Source organism: Mesocricetus auratus, unplaced genomic scaffold (genome assembly GCF_017639785.1).
Source record: "Mesocricetus auratus isolate SY011 unplaced genomic scaffold, BCM_Maur_2.0 Super-Scaffold_100008, whole genome shotgun sequence".
Taxonomy (NCBI): Eukaryota; Metazoa; Chordata; class Mammalia; order Rodentia; family Cricetidae; genus Mesocricetus; species Mesocricetus auratus.
This window is the reverse complement of record NW_024429192.1, coordinates 77,231,113-77,250,549: the sequence shown is the minus strand read 5'-3', so window position 1 is coordinate 77,250,549 and position 19,437 is coordinate 77,231,113.

Sequence of the window (19,437 nt, the reverse complement as noted above, 5' to 3'; positions counted from 1 at the left end):
GCACAGGGGGGCTTATAGATGCCTTGAAGACAGAAACAGAGAGCAACTTTAACAACCCACACTGCCTTTCTTCTGAAAGAGACTGTCTGCTTCCAGGGGTGTCTTCCTGCCTAGGAAGGGGGTCAGAAAGGAGAAGAGGGCCTGACCTCCCAAGATCCAGAGGAACAGCAGTTTCTTGAGCACAACTTAGCGATGCTAACAGCAGGTTGGGCCCACCAGGCAGGGTCAGCCTGAATCAGGCCTGCCTTGGGAACTCCGTCAAACCTTCTCCGAATGTCTGTCTGTCTGTCTGTCTGTCTGTCTGTCTGTCTGTCTGTCTCTATCTCTCTGTGCCCCTGTCTCTTCCCTCCCTCCTTTCCTGTTCCTCTTCCCTCCTGCTCGGGACGCCCCCCTCAACAAATCTGCCATTCATGTCCCCAAGTCCATTTGAGAATCACCTTAGAGTAGCCTGGGAGATGGGTCTCTACCCACAGTTCCCTCCATGGGGAGTTTCCTCCTCATCTGGATGAAGGCCTCAGAGCCCTCTCCTGCTTGCCAGCAGCCCCTCCCGAGCACTCGTGTCCCCTCCTGGGTTTTCAGCAAACTCTACACATGTGCCCAGGGTCACACGCCCTGCATACTGACTCTTGTTCTAATCAAGTAAACAAAGCTCATTAGAGCAGGAGACCTGAGTACATTTGGATTCCCAAGATCCTGGCTGCTTTCCCTGCTGACCTTCTGGGATGACCAGCTAGGACCGGTCTCTTGAGCCACAGGATCTCAGCTCTGCCGAGAGCAGCTGACCAGAGACCTTTCTTGACCTGGGACTGCTTGTAACAGGGCCTTCAAGGCAATCAATTTTTCTTTTTCACAGGAGAGTCTCTTTATTCCAGAAGTCTCTGTGAACGTTTTTCAAAATCGCAGCCTTGGAGATGCTCATTTTTAATGTCACACCTTCTGCCTCCACTCTGGCACCTCCGCCCTGTTTGCCAGCAGCTCGCGCACTCCGGCCTCTGTGCTCCGGAGATAAACTGTAGAAAGCTGCGCATCATCCCGTCCTCCACGGCAGTAAGCAGCAGGCAAGAGAATTAAAATGCACAACCTAATTGGATCTCCAGCGTCCTGCTGGCTCAGAGCGCTCACCTCTCCATGCCACATTTGAATGTAGGGTTTAATTCCACGAGTGGCTTGGCAGGTAGAAGGCATCAGTAGTAAACAGTTCATTAGGGGCATTCCGCTCTCGCGCTTTCTCTAGTATGGAGAGGGCACTTTAGGGGTGTCCTAGTTAGCTTTAATTGTCAACTTGACACAGCCCAGTTTGAGGGGATAGCCCCTATTGAGGAATTACCTAGACCGAATTGGCCTGTGGGCATTCCTCCGGGGGAATATCTTGACTATTAATCGAGGGAGGGGGGCCCAGCCCACTATCCCTAGGCTGGTGGGTCTCGGCTATACAAGAAAGCTAACTAAACACGAGTGAGGGAGTGAGCCAGAGACCTAGTCTCAAGCAGAAATCTCCATGATTCCTGCAGTACTTCCTTGGCCTTGAGGGAGTTCCCTTGTCAGAGGTAATGCAGTGCCGAATAGCAAGCAGACCGGTGTCCAGGCTCCTGCACTGGGCTCTTGCCCTGACTTCCATCAACTAAATGACCGTGACCTGGAAGTTTAAGATGGAATAAACCCTTTCCTCCCCAGCATTGCTTTCAGTTGGAGTGTTTCATCACAGCAACTGACAGGAAGCTAGGACAGAGTGTGACTCAATTAAGAACTGACTAATTGACCTGGATCCGGCTGTGGGCCAAGACCGCCTCAGACAATTTCTTCTCACAGCTAATTCTCTTTAGGAGTTCTGAGTGGAGAATGGCATGATGCCCAGCCCAGGGGCTTCTGCCCAGGTTAGGAGCTCATGCCTCGCCCCGGGCTCATGCCCAAACCAGGTGCTCATGACTGAGCATGAATGGAGTGTGGCAGATGGCAGGTTTCCATTGCTGCCTTATCTGGGAAAGGAGAGATGGGTGGGGGAGGGGAGATTCAGATCTCCTGCTTGGCAATAGAGCAGCAGGGCTTTAGTCTGAGTCTGGCTAGCCATCAGGGAACCTCTCCAACTTCACCAATAAGTGGATGGATGAATGGGCAAGTGCCTGTGAATGGGAACTTTCACCTGACGTGACAGCCTGACCCTGAGGGAGTGGCCTGGACCACCCTGGGAGGGCAGAAGGGCCCCTGGAGGGTGAGGAGCAGCGGTGGTCACTGAGGTCCTGCTGTGGTTACTGGTGAATATTCAAACCTTCTGGAGCTTGGAAAGAGACAGGCCTCCATGCCTGTGTCAGAACCCCCACTAGAACTGGTAACACATCAGAATCTGTCCATAGGGGGAAGTGTTCAGACAGGCGTCCATGTGCCTGAGGGACGGCTCAGCTGAGGCTGCTTCTATTTGCAGCAGATCACACCCTCAGCATACAACTCCTATGGAATACGGATGGCCTCTGCACACTCTTGGGGAGAAGCCTACAGGCCCTGGGCTGGTACATTCTTACCTCTGACGAATCTGCAGTCTCAGTGTCACCAGCATTGTCATTACACACAGAAGCATAGTCACTTGCATGCCCATAACACGTGTACACATGAAAACTTTGACAGACAGACAGACAGACAGACACACACACACACACACACACACACACACACACACATTCACTCATGCACCCCCCTATCTAAGTTAGAGAGGAACATACCTGCTGTACCTGCTATGAACAGCCACACATCCCTCTTCATCCTGCTGCCACAGCTGCCTGCTTTAAGTTTTTGTTTTTGAGACAAGATCTCACGTAGTCCAGGCTGGTCTCAAACTTGCTATGGAGCCGAGGATGCCTTGAACTCGAGATCCTCCTGATCCTCCTGCTTCTACGTCTTCAAAGTCAGTATTACAGGTGTGCACCACCATGCCTGGTGATGGGGATGGAACACAGGGCTTCATGCATGCCAGGCCAGCACCCTACCAACTAACCCACGCTCCTGCCCTGCTTTTCCTTCCTAACACAAGGATAACAAGAAAGCCTCAGGTCTGGCCTGGGGAACACTTAGGTAATTAGTTGTGCACACTTTAAGCCTAGGACTAAACATTTATTCCACATAGACAGAACTAACTCAAAGCCAAGTCCGTTTTGGGAGCCTGTGCTATAGATGCATGGGGCTCGCCCTGGGGTCCTGGGGCAGCAGCTCGCTGCCTCCCCCTGGAGCTGCTGATTTGTTCTTGTATATCACAGTGAAGAACCTTCTGCTCCTCTTTGTGGAAACCTTTGCCCACACTGATGCGTTAGTGACAAGGGAAGTCATAGGAAGATGTGGATGTGTGTCATGAGAACTTTGACTCAGCCAGTTTACTGCAAGTCTGCTCTAATGACATGTGGCCTTGGGGGTCTCTGAGAAGGGCTACAGGGCAGAGGTGGAGAAGACTAGGGGAACAAGGCTGTGATGGCAACACTAGCTATCACAAGTCCACCCTTGTCAGCTTGACACACAATCATAGTTCCTTATGCCATGATTAGTTTTCAAATGCCTATATATAATGGAACCATCCCACATATGATTTCAAATGCATTATATATTTAACCAGGTCATGATTATGTGTAACATGATGTAACTGTGCCTCATACAACTGCAAACTCATTTATAAATTTAGAATAGGCGGTAATGTCTCTCTTAGCATCTCAAACTTACACATGATAACCATTGATATTCTCTTAATGTTAAAACCCATGATAAAGAAATGGAAAGGAAACATAAGTATCTATATGAATGCATTCTTAGCAAACTACAACAGAAGCACTTGTGACAACTATAATCCTCGTTTCTGCAATTAGTCACATGGCCTTAGCTGGTATTATAATTACCTTCCTCTGTCACATTCCATTGTAAAAGACATCCACAGGGAATTCAGCAGATTCAGGTTAAGGCCTTGGTGACATGCCATTTAACAGGGCAATACTGGGTCCCTGACTGGGGCTCACTGGCCTCAAGCGTCCTAGTCTCTCTCACAGGCCTAACTAGCCAGTCCTGGCTTGAGATGAAAAGAGCTTGGAGTTTACCATTCAATGCAGTCCTAGGTGAGGGAGCCCCGTTCTTCAGGGCTTCTTCCCACATCTTCAACTGCACTTCCCAGGAAGCCACCGACTAGAGATTATCAGGTGGGTGAGTCACACTGTGGTTGTGCATTGTGGGCGCCTGTGCTGACCACTGTGGAGGCGGGTAGGCATGAGGAAGCGACTCTGTGAGTCAGAGACCCTTGAGGGACTTATTTTCCAGGACACTGACCGCCTTGTGTCTCCAAAAGAAGGATAGATATGGGTGTGGACTGTGTGTATGGGCCCTGAGTTCTGACTGTCCTGTGAGAAGAATGTGTGTGTATATATATATATATATATATATATATATATATATATATAGAGAGAGAGAGAGAGAGAGAGAGAGAGAGAGAGAGAGACATAAAGACCCTGGAAATAAACACACAGAAACACAGATATTGAGACACATACAGACACATAGATAAGTACACTGAGGCAATCAGACACATAAACACACACTAAGACATATACAGACACACACAAAGACACAGAGAATAAGAAACATGGAGACACACAGGGATTCTAGAAACAAACACACACACAGACAAATAGAGACAGATACATAGAGGCATACTCAGAGACACACAGAGACAGATCATAGACATTTGCAGACACTAGACATAGAGACACAGAGGCTCATACACACAGAGGCAATTAGTCACTAACATAGAGACACACACAAAGACATAGGCAAGTGACACAAATGTGTCATACAGAGACATAAATACTAGATGCACAAAGATAAACACATACATACAGAGACAGACATACAGACATAAAGAGTTAGACACATAGAAGCAGAAGCACACGGTCACACACACATAGACACAGACACCTACAGGACGATATTTTGATAGTTTGAGGAACTGCCTTGGGTGCTGTAGTCCCCCCCCCCTGCTCTCCCCACCCCCCTCACTCTGGGACACAAGGTGAAGCACTCTGCCCCCTGACCCTTGAAGTGGGTCCAGAGAACAAGCCTCTGGGCTGACAGAAAAAGAACCCGGCTGACCTGTGGGACTTGTGGGGGAAGGCTATCCTGAAAGGTCCTTTCAAAGGGAGGACCATGTGCTGGTGGGTGGGAGGGAACATTCTAGAGGTTACAATGTCTTATGGGCTTTACCAGTCAGCTGGCCAGGATCTCCCTGCTCTACTCAAGTCCTGCGGGCCCAGAAGCTCACAGCGCCAAGCCCTGAGCATGAGCGACTGGGCACGATTGCTCCAGGATTTAGAAACCTTGTGACTTCAGGCTGGAGGCTGATGCCCTTAGGCTTTAAGCACAGTGATCCTGGCACTTGGCTGTTTGTAACTCCCTGTTTCTAGCAGCGGGACTGACAGCAGAACACAGCCCCTTCTAGTGTCACCTCACGCACCAATGAAGGACACAACTGTGACAAGCAGGGATGGAGGTTTATTCAATGTGGTCACGCTGGGAAGGGGAACAGAGAGGTCCAGTGACACACCCGCCCCACACAAAACCAAAACAAAACTAAGAAAAACAAAAGCCCAAACCAATCTCCAGGACACTGATGTGAGGGTTAGGTTGAAATAGAGAGAAAAGAGTGCTGTGCTAGCCTGAGGACACGAGTTCAAGTCCCATAGTGTGATGGTGTCTTGGTTAGGGTCATTATTGTAATGAAACACTATGACCAAAAGAAGGAAAGGATTTAAAAGGCAGGAACTCCAACTGGGCTAGAACCTGGAGGCAGGAGCTGATGCAGAGGATGCTGCTTACTGGTTTGCTCCTCATGGCTTGCTCAGCCTGCTTTCTTATAGCACCAGGACCACCAGCTGGGGATGGAACCTGGGCTGGCCTCTCCCCCATCAATCATGAATTAAGAAAATACCCTACCACCCAATCTTCTGGAGGCATTTTCTCAATTTCAGTTCCCTCCTTTCAGATAACTATAGCTAGTATTAAGCTGATATGAAATTAGCCAGCATAGATGGTAGGGGCTTTAATCCCAGTATTGAGGAGGTACAGATAGGTGGGCGCTGTGGCTCACTGGTCAGCCAGCCTAGTCTACTTAGCGAGTTCTAGGACACAGAGTGACTCTGTCTTATAAAACAAGGTGGACAGCACCTGAGACATGACAGCCGAGGTTGGCTCTGGCTTCCATGCGCACCTTCCGGTACTCTGTGTGTACACGCACACACGGTAACTATGGTGAGGCCCAGCACGGACTGCAGCATCCCATCTGACCCTGGACACTCCCACAGGAGCATCACAGCTGAGCCACATCTTTCTTCTCACGAGGGACCTTTTCACAAGCGTACAACCGGCTAGCTCACTGGGGGAAGTGCATCACGGAAGCCAAAATCGGAAGAGGTGTCCTGTGTGGAGGGTCCCCAGCATCTGGCCTTCAGCCCCATGGTCCCTGCTGTTCAAGGAGGATGAGCCAGTCATAGACTTTGGACACAGCGGGGAGGCCAAGTGGGTCATGCCTGGAGATACATGGAGAAGTCCTTCCTGGAAACTTGGAGATGTGCAGAGGGTCATTCCGGGAAGACACAGGATGTGCACGACCGCGTAGGATGGGCACTGTTCAACCAATCGCAAGTAACTAGGGCACAGAACTCCTGGGGCAAAACTAGATACCGGGCTCTTGCCGAGAATAAGCATGTATCACAAAGGGGGTGGCTTTTTGGAGGGCCACTTCTTCCTAGCACCATTCAGGTGGTACCGGGACACACTAGGTGGCCCGTGCTACTGGCCTCAGCCCTCTCCACAGGGAGGCCCATGTGATCCAGGTTTGTCCCAGGCTGTTCTGGGTACACAAGGGTCAGGCTGGGCCACAGTGGGTGTGAGTGTGTGAATGTGTGTTAGTGAATGGATGTTTCTATATTGACTGCACATTTGTACCGGGAGTGGGAGAGGGGGGTGGATCAGGAGGTCAGCTGTGTGCCTCTAGCTTAAAGACAACATTGTGATACTGAACTTGGGATCACAACCTGTGCCCCAAGCCAGGTTTGCCCACTCACTTTCAATAAGCCTATTGAAATTGTCGCATTAATAGTGGAAAGAGGAGATTTATTTAATGTGGTCACACCGGGGAGGATCAAAGGGATACAGAGACTACCCCAGTCACCCAAAGTGAGATGCAAGTTTACACAGAGGGCTGGTCAAGCTGTGGCTTTAGTCTTATCCTAAAAAGTGGCCTGATGTGTTGTTAGAATTCTGTGGAATATCTTCCCAGGAAACAAGTTCTCTCTCTGGCTGGTGACTTTCGCTTCCCCTGCATGAGATCCTGGGGGAAATTTCCATTTATTTTAGGTCTATTGTTTCAAAAATCTGGTAGTCAGGTGGAAAGACACAAACGTCTCTCTAGAATATCTTCATTCCGTCAGGGTCTTCACTAACCTCACTTGTGTCTCTCAGCAAGCTCTGGGGAACTGGGCAGCTCTGACTGGTGTATGCACAGTCCCTGTGAGGCCACAAGGGGGCGCTCAGGGCACATATCACCCATTAAGGAAGTTTAAATGCTGCTGGAAGGGTTGTGATTTCAGTACTGTTCTTCCTCTCATGCCTGCAGCTTCTTGGGTCATCTGTTCACGGTAGCATCTCTCTGGAAAGCACATGGTCCAGGGCAGCTATATCCTACTAGCCCAGTGTCAGCTTCTAACCCCGAGGAGTCTCTGTAGCATCCCTCTGTGGGGACAACTGACACTATCCTGTGATGCTAGACTAGATCTGCAAGATTTCACACTTCAACCTGAGGTTACTTGGTTCACAGATGGTAGTAGTTTTCTGGTGGCAAGTCACAAGCTTCTCAGAGGTCATAGAATCTGGGACTTTCTTGGGTAATTCAGCCCCATACTTCTCATGAACCTTGGTGGCATCTCATGCTTCAGGGGGAAGTAGGGATCTATCACAGAGACTGTAAGGGGGGTGTCTTTGAGGTCCCCATACTGTCCTGAGCCATTCTGGGACAGGTCACTTGATGTCTGGAACGCTAACAGGGCTGAAATTTACACGTGACATCTCACCACGGTAGGGAAATGGGCAACTAGCTAGGATCATAAAGGGAGGTGTGAAAATATATTTGTATGCTATGCAGGTCAAAGGGATATAAAACCAGGCTGGTTGAGGCTTGCCATCAATACCAGTGAGGAACAATTGGAGACTGGAAGGCCAAAGGTCAAACCAGAAACTGTGGGCAGGACTGAACAAGTGGCATCGAATAAAAGGAAAGCGATCTCAGAGGAAAGGGAGACATCGTTCCTGCTAACTCCTCATAGCCTGGGGGCAGAGCCAGGGGCATCTGCCATTTTTCAGGCTTGATCTGAGTGTGAGGTACTTGTATGGAGATTGTCCCTCGATTCCAGTGGATCCCCGCTTTGCCGACTGGACACGAGCCCGGGGAAGTCTATAACTTGGTGGTCTTGGGCACTGCTGGCTGACATGCCTGCCTGGCTGAGCTGAGTGGCCACTAGAGGGAGCTCTAGGATTTTCTGAGATAGGGAGAGAGGGATTGTCACAAGCAAGGGTGAGCTAGAGGAAAGCATTAGGATACATGGTGAGCAGGTGAGAAAGAGGGGTGACGGGTTACGGGGATGATGCACAGGTGAGCATTATGGGATTTATTTAAATAGAGGGGACACAGGTTTACAGAATGGGACAGAGAGGTGTGCAGGAGGTGACATGGACCACCCAAGGGGACAGACTAATGAGCTGGAAACATGGAGGGGCAAAAGAGGGCACAACTGCATAAGTGGTAACACGCTAGTCAGAGTCGACAGTGTGAGCACTGGGTGATGATTCCACAGTGGAGGGGAGGGGGAGTGGGCACTGATGAGCTGGAGGGTCACGGGTCAGCAGGAGGGGCAGAGTCCTGAATGAGGGAACACAGCAGAGTGGGAGGGGACATGGGTGAAGGATCTACCCATGTGCGGTAGTGTATGCAGGAGAATAGGAGGGAACTCATGTGGCCAGAGGCAGCATGCCTGATCAGACAACATACCTGTCAACAAGAGGTGACACACACAGGCAGGATGAGACATAGGTTAGCAAGACGGGGCAGAGGAGTTTGGGAGGGGAGTCAGCGATTAGGATGGGCACAGGTGAATAGAATGGGATCCAGGTGGGCAGAGGGACATGGGCAGGCAGCTGGGGACTAGGTGGTGGTGGGGACTTAGGTTGGCAGGAAGCAGCAGCAGAGATGTGAGTGAGAACACAGATAAGCAGGAAGTGGACAGCAGTATGCAGGAGAGGGGACAGCACGGAGGGATGGGCATAGCAGTGGGTGAGCAAGCCTGAGGACATGGTGAGCAGGCGGGGGCAGAATTGAGAAGGGAGGGGTGAGCAATAGTGGCAAAGCGCAAGGGGCAAGGCTGTGAAGGAGGAGCCGTGGGTAGCGAAGAATCGGGGCTCTCAACCTTCCTGATGCTGCGGGCCTTTAACACAGTTCCTCATGCGGTGGAGGAACATGAAATCATTTCATTACTTCTTCATTACTATTGCTATGGATCGTAATGTAAATATCGGATACGCAGGATATCTGGCATGCCACCCCTGTGGGATAGTGGCTCCCAGGTTGAGAGCCACTGATACAGATGAAGGGGCAGGCACAGGTCATCAGGAGAGCTCATGGGTAGAGACACTGTTGAACAGCAGGGGGCAGGGATGAGCACAGAGCCACACAGAGCAGCAATGGAAAGGCAAGATTAATCAGGGAGGAGAGTATGTGCAGGTGAGTGCTGGGGGAGTGAGGGTCTGTAGGACGGGGTACAGGGGAGCCGGGCAGGCACAGGGGAGCCGGGCAGGCACAGGGGAGCCGGGCGGGCACAGGGGAGCCGGGTAAACACAGGGGAGCCGGGTAAACACAGGGGAGCTGGGTGGGCACAGGGGAGCCAGGTAAACACAGGGGAGCCGGGTAAACACAGGGGAGCCGGGTGGGCACAGGGAGCAGGGTGGGCACAGGGGAGCCGGGTAAACACAGGGGAGCCGGGTAAACACAGGGGAGCCGGGTAAACACAGGGGAGCTGGGTGGGCACAGGGGGGCCGGGTGGGCACAGGGGATCCGGGTGGGCACAGGAAAACAGGAGACAGTAGTCAGCAAGAAGCAGCCCAGGCCAGCAGGAATGAGCACAGGTGTGCATGGGTGGGCATGGTTGATCGATTTGGGAAACAGCTGGGTGGGTGGTCACATGGCTGAGCAGCAGAGGGGTCAGGTGAAGCTGGAGGGAACAGCAGTGACTGGGAAAGGACTTGGGTGAACAGGAGTGGTGTTGATGTGCAGGAGGCTGCATGTGTGAAACATGAAGGATCTAGTGAGCAAGAATGACACACGTGTGTGCATGGACTCAGGGCATGGGAGACCAAGGCTGGGGGTTGCTGAGTCAGAACAGCGTGGAGTACAAGAAGGGGCTTGAATGAGCATGAGGGAGTCTAGGTCACCAGGAGGGATGGCCACCAAGAGCACTGGGGATGCAAGTGAGCAGGGAGAGATGTGTGACTAGGAGAGGACACAGCAGGAGTGGCAGGCGTGGGCTGGGGCCGTGGTTTAGCAGCTTGTGTGGGAGGGCCGAGGATAGAGAGTGTAGGACAGAGACGGGCGTGCACGCGTGGGTGGGAGTGTAGGACAGAGGCAGGGGTGCACGCGTGGGTGGGAGTGGGGCACTCATGAGCAGCAGGATGCTCAGGTGAGCACAAGAGGCCACGGTTGACTACAAAGGGACACAGCTAAGCAAGAGAGGTCATGGGGGACCAGGAGTGTGCATCGGTCTTGGGTATGGGTCCCCATAGGGCAGGATGGGTACACAGGAGTGGACACGGGTGAACAGGAGAGCACAGGGAACAGGTTGGAACACAGATATACAGGAGGAGGTGTGTTTGGGGAGGAGAGATCGAGGTGAGTAGGAGGTGGCTTAGATGAGCAGGAGAGGGCACATTGATGACACCAACGGGACAATGAGCGGGTGGAAAATTGACACAAGCCAAAGTCATCTGAGAGAAGGGAGCCTTAATTGAGACAGTGCCCACATAAGATGGGGTGTAGGCAAACCTGTAAGTCATTTTCTTAATTAGTGGTTGACGGGGGAGGGCCGGGTCCATTGTGGGTGGTGCCATCCCTGGGCCAATGGTCCTGAGTTCTATAAGAAGGCAGGATGAGCAGGGGTGTTGGTGGTGCATGCCTTTAATCCCAGCACTCAGAAGGCAGAGACAGGCAGATCTCTGTGAGTTTGAAGCCAGCCTGGTCTACAGAGAGAGCTCCAGGACAGGCTCCAAAGCAATACAGAGAAACCCTGTCTTGAAATACCAAAAAAAAAAAAAAAAAAAAAAAAAAAGAAAGAAAGAAAAGAAAAGAAAAAAAGGAAAGCAAGCAAGCAGGTTGAGCAGGTGGCGGTGGCGATGAACAAGACAGTAAGTCAGTAAGTAGCTCCCCTCCATGGCCTCTGCATCAGTTCCTGCCTCCAGATTCTGACTCTATTTGAGTTCCTGTCCTGACTTCCTTCACTGATGGCCTATGATGTGGAAGTGTGAGCCTAATAAACCCTTTTCTCTCCAAGTTACTTTGGTCATGGTGTTAATCACAGTGAGAACAGCCCCGACTAAATAGCAGGTAGGAGGGGACACCTGAGCTATGGAGTGATGGGGAAGTCCTGTGTATATGTCAATAAAGCACTGTTGGTCAATAGGTAAACAAGATAGGTGGGACTAGGAGTCAAGGAGGACTCTGGGAGGGAGAAACACAGGGAGTCATCATGCAGCTGCCATAGGGGTAAGAAGTCCGGACCCTTTTCTCCGGTAAGAGAAATACTTAGATTAACAACTATGGAGTAAATACTTAAGTCAGAGCTAGCCAGTAAGAAACAAGCAAGGCCAGCAGCTTCATAATTAATACAGCGTCTTGTGTGTTATTTGGGGACTACAACGTGGCACAGCCCAGGTGACTGGTGGGGAAAAACCAAAGCAAGGAAAAGGCTTCACTCAACAATGGAGGATGTTTGAAGATTAGGAGACAGGTGGCTGGGAGGCTTCACGGGTGTCCTCAAAGGAGAGCACACAGTGCCCTTTAGAAGCTCATAGTGCACCCATGACTGCTCAGTCTCTACCACGGATCCTATGTGGCAGAAGATCACGATGCTTCTGAAAGAAGACCCTTGTTCACCTGTGACTCAGAGTATATGGACTCAGAGTACAACTGAGCAGAGAGTGAACAATGCAGTTTGTAGAGATCATATCCCCAAGTATGGTGTACAGTGCCCTATATGGAATTTCTAGCTTTGCGTATGAGCTGTTCTCTTGGCTTTTCAATCCAGACAGAAGGAATGACTCTGTAGTACCAAGAGGGCTACCTCCTTAGCAAAGGCCTGGAAGTGGTTTCTGGAAACACACAGAACTTTTTAATCACACTGAGAGTTTTTAATTTGGAAGTCAAACATTAGAAGCTCAGATACTGTATTTTCAAGGTATTTTTTAAAGGGTTAACTTATTTTTAATTTTGTATACATGGATGTTTTGCCTACATCTTTGCGCACCATTTGCATGCAGTGCCTGTGCAGGCCAGAAGAGGGTGCCAGATCCCCTGGGACTGGAGTTACAGACAGTTGCTGGAAACCAAACACAGGTCTTCCCAAAGAGCAGCCAGTGCTCTTAACCACTGAGTCATCTCTCCAGGACCTAAAGACAATTTCTAATGAGTTTTAAATGGAGTAGTATTTAGGAAGCCATTATAAATGTCTGAGTTGACCTCAAGCTTCAGTTAAAATTATTCTGTTAGGTTAATGACTGTCCTCCTTTACCAGTCAGTTTCTGTAGTCCAAGCTGCCCCACAAACCAAGGATATTTATATAAAGTTTCAGGTGTGAACTGAAGGTAAGAAAGTGTGTTGGAGCCAGGTCACCCTCAGCAATGGATTCTGGACTTAACCCACTTTTCAACAGATGTTTTCATGTCCTACGTGCCTACTGTGTTTTCCTGTGGATGACCACGTGCAGATGAGTGATGTCTTGCCTGCACAGAACTATGCCTCCATCTCAGAATGTACATGCATATAACTCATAATGCCTGGTATAGATCTCAGAGTGAATTAGAACAGAACTGATAGCGCCTTGTATGGAGCTCACAGCACCCTTTGTGAACCTCATAGTGGTCCTGGTAGTGCTCATGGTGCACCTGTGTGCAGATCATAATGTACCTACCTGTGTGGAGGCATAACCCTTGTATAGAAACATCATTGTCCTCTGCATAGTAGATCACATAATTAGATCTTACATATCATTCATATATATGACAAAATCTATACACATATATGCAATACTATCAACTATGTCTCACTATGAGCTCCAGAATGAACCTGAAGAAAGTACATATTGCACTTGGAGTGATTTGAGTGCCTGTGTATATAAATCTAGAAGCCTCTGGTGGCTCTGGACACCTGACCTCATCATATACATTCCCACAGGCAGACACACACCACCTACATGTAATTAAAAATAGTACTGAAAAATCTTTAAAAAACCAAGGTGTTAATCAGTTGAGAAAGACAATGATCAATCTCTGGCCTCCACATACTTGTATGTGCATGCACACAATGTGCCTACATACGTGAGCATCTGCACACGTGTGTGTACACTCAAACATACCAAGTGCATAGATGTTATTCTTCACACAACACAAACCTTGTAGATATGAGTTACTACCGACAGTGGCTGTGGTGTGTGGGGCTGGGTGGGTAAGGGAGAGGGCGAGTGGAGGTGTGGGTGGATGGTCTAGTGTACTTGTTTGCTTTTGATTTCTATTTCTTCATTACTCATTCACCACATCCAAATGCAGCCCCATCCTCTGCAGCACTCTACACAGTTTGAGGCAGAAATCTACAAAGCCAGAGGGCTGGACCTTTTCACCTTCTTGCTGACTTGCATGGGGTGATTGGACAAACAGAGGCAATACTTTTCTCCCAGGGCATCAAAATATGCCCATAAAGTAGAGAGGCTGCCTCAAGTGTGATGCAACTGATTTTACCAAGCAAGCAATGACAATGCTCTTCCCTGACCCCCAAAACACTATATATATTATATAAAAGTTATACATACATACATACATACATACATACATACATACACACATATATATGAGGTGTGTGTGTGAGAGAGAGAAAGAGAGAGAGAGAGAGAGAGAGAGAGAGAGAGAGAGAGAGAGAGAGAGAGAGGGAGAGAGAGAGAGAGAAAGAGTACCAGTGTCGGATCCTCCTGAAGCTGAAATCTGAAATTGCGACCCCTGGGAAGGGACCCCCGACCCTCGGGGGTGAAGTGATGAGGGTCGCTACTAATTTGGTGGGCCTTCACGAGCAGATCCGATCTGGAAAGTGAACTTCAAGAGGTTAATGGAATCAGGCTCAAGACAACGTTCGCTGATCAAGAGCCTTTATTTTTTGGGGCACGCTGGAACTTATAGAGGAAGGACCTCAGGGGGTGGTACAAGCATGTCAATCAAGTCTCAATTCAAATATACACCAAATACGGTAAAGACAAAGCTGTAATTTTCCATCAGTCATTAGTTACATTCCACAAATGCTTGTCAGCGTAAGTCAGGTGCAGGAATTAGGGAGGGGTAGGAAGTATTTAACAGAACACTATAATCTTTTGTTTAACAAAGACAATTACTCTGTAAGGGTACTTCCCCCTGGCTAGGCGGGTGGGCTGCCCTGTGTAAATTTAACTTTTATGGTTAGCCTTTTCCTTTGTCTCAAGGGCATGTGTGCTCACAGTCACGTAGGCAGAAGGCCAAGAAACGGTTGACAGACTCCATTTTGTTCAACGTTCTAGCAGTCCCCAACATGAAATGATTGTGAGTTGCCTGATGTGGGAGATGGGAACTCAGGTCCTGTGCAAAGGCAGTTAGGTGTTCGTAACGACTGAGCCATCTCTGCAGGCCCCACAGTTCTCCTTTGGGGACTGTGACTGTGGAAGGAATGAGGGAATCTGTTCAGGTCAGTGGACACCTAAGAATCATTCTAGGGCTCTCATTTTTTTTTCCCTAGCAACCCAATGACAGTTGGCTGCCAGGCCTGCTGTGCACCTCATTTTCTCAGGACAACTGCAAGGAGTCTGTTTGCCAGAAGAGGTCGCCCAAACACTGTGCTTAGTTTTCCCTCAGGAGCATAGATAGACTTCACCTGTGGCACAGAGCTGTGATCAGAAAGGAGCTGGTGATTTGAACTCGCCAGGGCAGTGCTGGAGAATTCACCCTGGTGGTGAAGATGGGAGTGCTGGTGGGCTGAGCAACCCTGAAACTACCCAGGCCCAGAACCAGTGTCAATTGTTGGCCCAACCCAACATCCTCTCCATCTGTGAAATGCTGGTGCACAGGTGGGCGTGGGGGCCATCCTGTGGACCTAGGGCTACAGGAACTCCACGACACAGGGCAGCAACAGGATGTCTAGGAAGACTCCCAGCGATGGTCCAGTCCAATGTCCATAGTGTAGCAGAGACCAAGGACCTTGAACCAAACCAACAATTCTTTGTGATGATCGCCTGCATGTAAAGATGCATGGATAAAGGGGTTTACCGAATGGCTCACTGTGCCACACTGTAGTTTCCATGATGAGATATTCCCTTTCTTCCTTTTTCTTTATCTTAAATTTATTTTTTAATGGGGGGGTTGCAGGGACAGATGGCAGATGGGAGGGGACAGGAGATGGGTGAGGTCAGGATGCATGATGTGGAAGACAAAGAATACATATGTTTTAATAAAAATCATTCATTTTATATGTGCATATGGGCTGGGAGACAAATTCCATGGCCCATATGTGGAGACCAGAGGTCAACTTGCAGGAGTTAATTTTCTCCTTCTACCATATGGATCCCAGGGATTGAAGCATAGAACTAGTGTCTTTACCCACTGGGCCATCCTGCCAGCCCCAGGAGGTAGTTAAAACACTGTAAGTGACCAACTAAACCTAAACTTACGGAAACTGTTGGAAAACTGGTTTTCACCAAATACAGCATCTAGGTCAGGAGCCTTCCTCTTGTAATAAAAGTAATGTTTAAATTGTTTCCTTATGGGCTGGAGAAATGGCTCAGAGGCTAAGAGCACTGGCTGCTCTTCTAGAGGACCCAAGTTCAATTCCCAGCACTCACATGGTAGCCCTTAACTGTCTATAACTCCAATTCCAGAAGATTTGACCTTTTCTGGTGTCTAGCCAGGCCTGCAGGGCCACCCCTGTGCTAGGTAAATTGTTTAGCATTAATTTATATCCAAATCTTCCACAACCATCCTCACATAAGGCTGGCCTTAGGGCCACTCAGTCCAAGTCAGCTGTCACCAGAGTACTTGAGATGACAGCCCTGAAACACCACACAGTTTATGAGAGATTGCTTTTATCTGGACTAGAACTTTGGTGGTCCTCTGCCTCCTGAATGCTGCCATGAAAGAAGTGAGCCAGCACACCTAATAATTATCTTTATTTAATTTATCATTCTTACTTTATATAAAGGCGTGAGATGAGCTTATAATGTGACACCTTAAGTCTTGAATCCATTGTGTGTGTGTGTGTGTGTGTATGTGAATTGGTGTCTCCTTCACCGACATCTGCCTTCAGAGATGTGAATGATCTAGCTAACTGTCTCATTTTCAAAAATGGCTTGAAAGTATGTTCACCCTAGCTTGGTGCCTAGGCTCGTCAACCCAACACTCAGTTGAAAGCCTGAGTGAGGCAGGATTGTGAGTTTGATGCTAGCTTGGGCTATTCAGACAGGCAGGCTGAAGAAAAAGACTGTGGACAATGGAAAGGGATGGATGGCTCCTTCCTGGTTTATGGTGATGGGAAAGTGTCTTGTCTGTCTTGACACACGATTGACTGTGAGGATTCTGTTTGCCTTTGGTTTCCTGCTAGGGCACATGCTCATTTCTGCTGAATAGCCTGAAGGATGAGGATGTATGTCACAGAGGAACAATTCTGCCTTTCCTTTTCCTCCAACTGGCACCCATTGTCTGTGCTCGTTCTGTAGTGTGTAAATGATGGAAAGACTCACGGTTACTTTCTCTCTGATCCTAGCCTCCACAGTGCATGGCCAGGGTAAAGGAGGAAACCTTTGGGATAGCCAAAGGAAGTGATGAATCAAGAGTGGCCTGGATAGCACACTGAAGCATCATGCAGGCTCACTTCCAACTGTATTTCTCTACCACCACAACAAAATGCATTGTGCCTTCAATAATAGTTGTAACAAAGAACAATGGTGTGTGTGTGTGTGTGTGTGTGTGTGTGTGTGTGTGTGTGTCTGTCTGTCTGTCTGTCTGTCTGTCTGTCTGTCTGCCTGCCTGTCTGTCTTTAGGACCTCCCTGGGTGTAGCCTGAAATTTCTTGTTCATTAACCCAGTGCCTAGAACTCCTTAAACTGTGGGCCTCATTAGCCCTTTGTGAACTACAATTATATGAGTATATAGATAAATAAGCTGTCATGTTAGTAGCTCATGCTTTAGTGGAAGTAAACAATAGGGACACAGTGGTACATGCCTATCATCCCAGAGTCATAGTATGTGTGAGACCTGGTGTGATGGCTATTCTTGATTGTCAACTTGACAACATCTGGAATTAACTAAAAAGCCAAGCAGCTGAGTACACATGTGTACTTTTAAAAATTAAAATATTTGCAGTGCGAAGACTCTTTGAGGGTCTTTGAGGCAATGAAAAGGTAGCTATTTTCTGACCAGTCAAAATTCCTGGTGCCAGTGTTTTAGGATTGGAGCTGGGTCAACAATAGTCACCTTCTCAGTACTCAATGGGGTGGGACAGAAGCCTAACGTCCTTAGAGCTCACCTCTCCTTGCAATGGAAAATATACGCTAGCAATAGTAAGGGAACTTGAAGCCTGGGTATTTCCACAGTGAACCCATGACTGAGCCACTGTTACCCAGGCATGGATTAGGCCAAGAAGGGAGCCCTGCTTTTCACCACACACACATATGGGATCAAGTTGCACTGTGACAGATCACTGGGGAAGGATGTGAGCTGAACTGCAGGCCTACAAAGATAGCTCTCAGTGGGAATCCAGAGCAAGTCTCATGTTCTTGTCTACAACAATTGAACATGGTTCCCACTTTCCTGATCTTGGAAGGAGAAGAAAGTAGTTTTGGTTCAATTGTCAGACTCATTCATATATATCAGTTATTAAGCAATGCATATGTCTGGTATCAGGGAAGTCTATCTTTCTCTTGTTGTTTTTTTTGACACAGGGTTTCTTTGTGTAGCTCTGGATGTCCTGTAACTCACTTTGTAGACCAAGATAGCCTCAAACTCAGAGAGATCTGCCAGCCTTTGTACCCTAAGTGCTTGGATTAATAGTGTGTGTGGACCACCACTGCCTGGTAATGGCTAGGTCCTTGGAAACTGGCCAGGTCCGTACCCAGAATTCCCAGAGAATGGTCCCTTTCTCTCTTAAAGTACAAATCTCCATAAAAATTTCCAAGGATCTGTTTTGTGCACCATTTTCTTGGTCTCAACAAGTCCAATGGCCTTGCAAGCTGTGATAACCCCAGAAAACCTGTGATATCTGCACATAGCAACCACAGCTTTAATAAACCACTTTTTACTATATAGAAAGAATAAATTCCCTGTGTTTGGCACTTGTTTTATGTTGTCTCCTATGTTATCTGGAAATGTATACTATATTCTTTCCCTTGGAAGTCGTTGCATTCTCTCACAGGAATTCAAAATTAAGTTTTCACTGTCCCATGTGTCCTTTAAGACAGGATAAAAAACTTGTCTTTCTGTCTCGGCTGCAGGTGCATTCCATTTACAGTAATACTTGGACTGTGACTTTGCAGTTCTCATTGATCTCTTATTACATGGTGTTTTCCTCTCTGTGTATGATTCCATTTACACCGGATGATCAGTCACCCTATATCTCGTCTCCATCAAATAAGGTCACATTCTCTTAACAAGAGACAATGACTTGATTGCATACCTTGAGACATAATTTAACCTGTAACAATATTGTTATAATAATATTCCTTTCCTACTGTGGTGATATACCACTCTGGCAAAATCAACTTAAGGGAGAAGGGGGTTGTTTAGTTCATAGTTAAAGAAGGTACAGTCTATCTTGATGAGGCTGAAAGCATCTGGTCACATTGCATTCTCACCAGAAAGCAGAATAACAGATGGGTTCATGCCCAGTTTCTTTTCTTATAAAGTTCAGGATCCCTTGCCCATGGGATAGTTCTGCCCAATTTTAGATTAGATCTGACCACGTGAATGATGCTCTAGACACTGAGATATGTTTTGTTATATCTGTTTGTCTGTCTGTCTATCTATTATCTATCTATCTATCTATCTATCTATCTATCTATCTATCTATCTATCTATGCTGGAGATTTTGCCTGAGGATACAAAC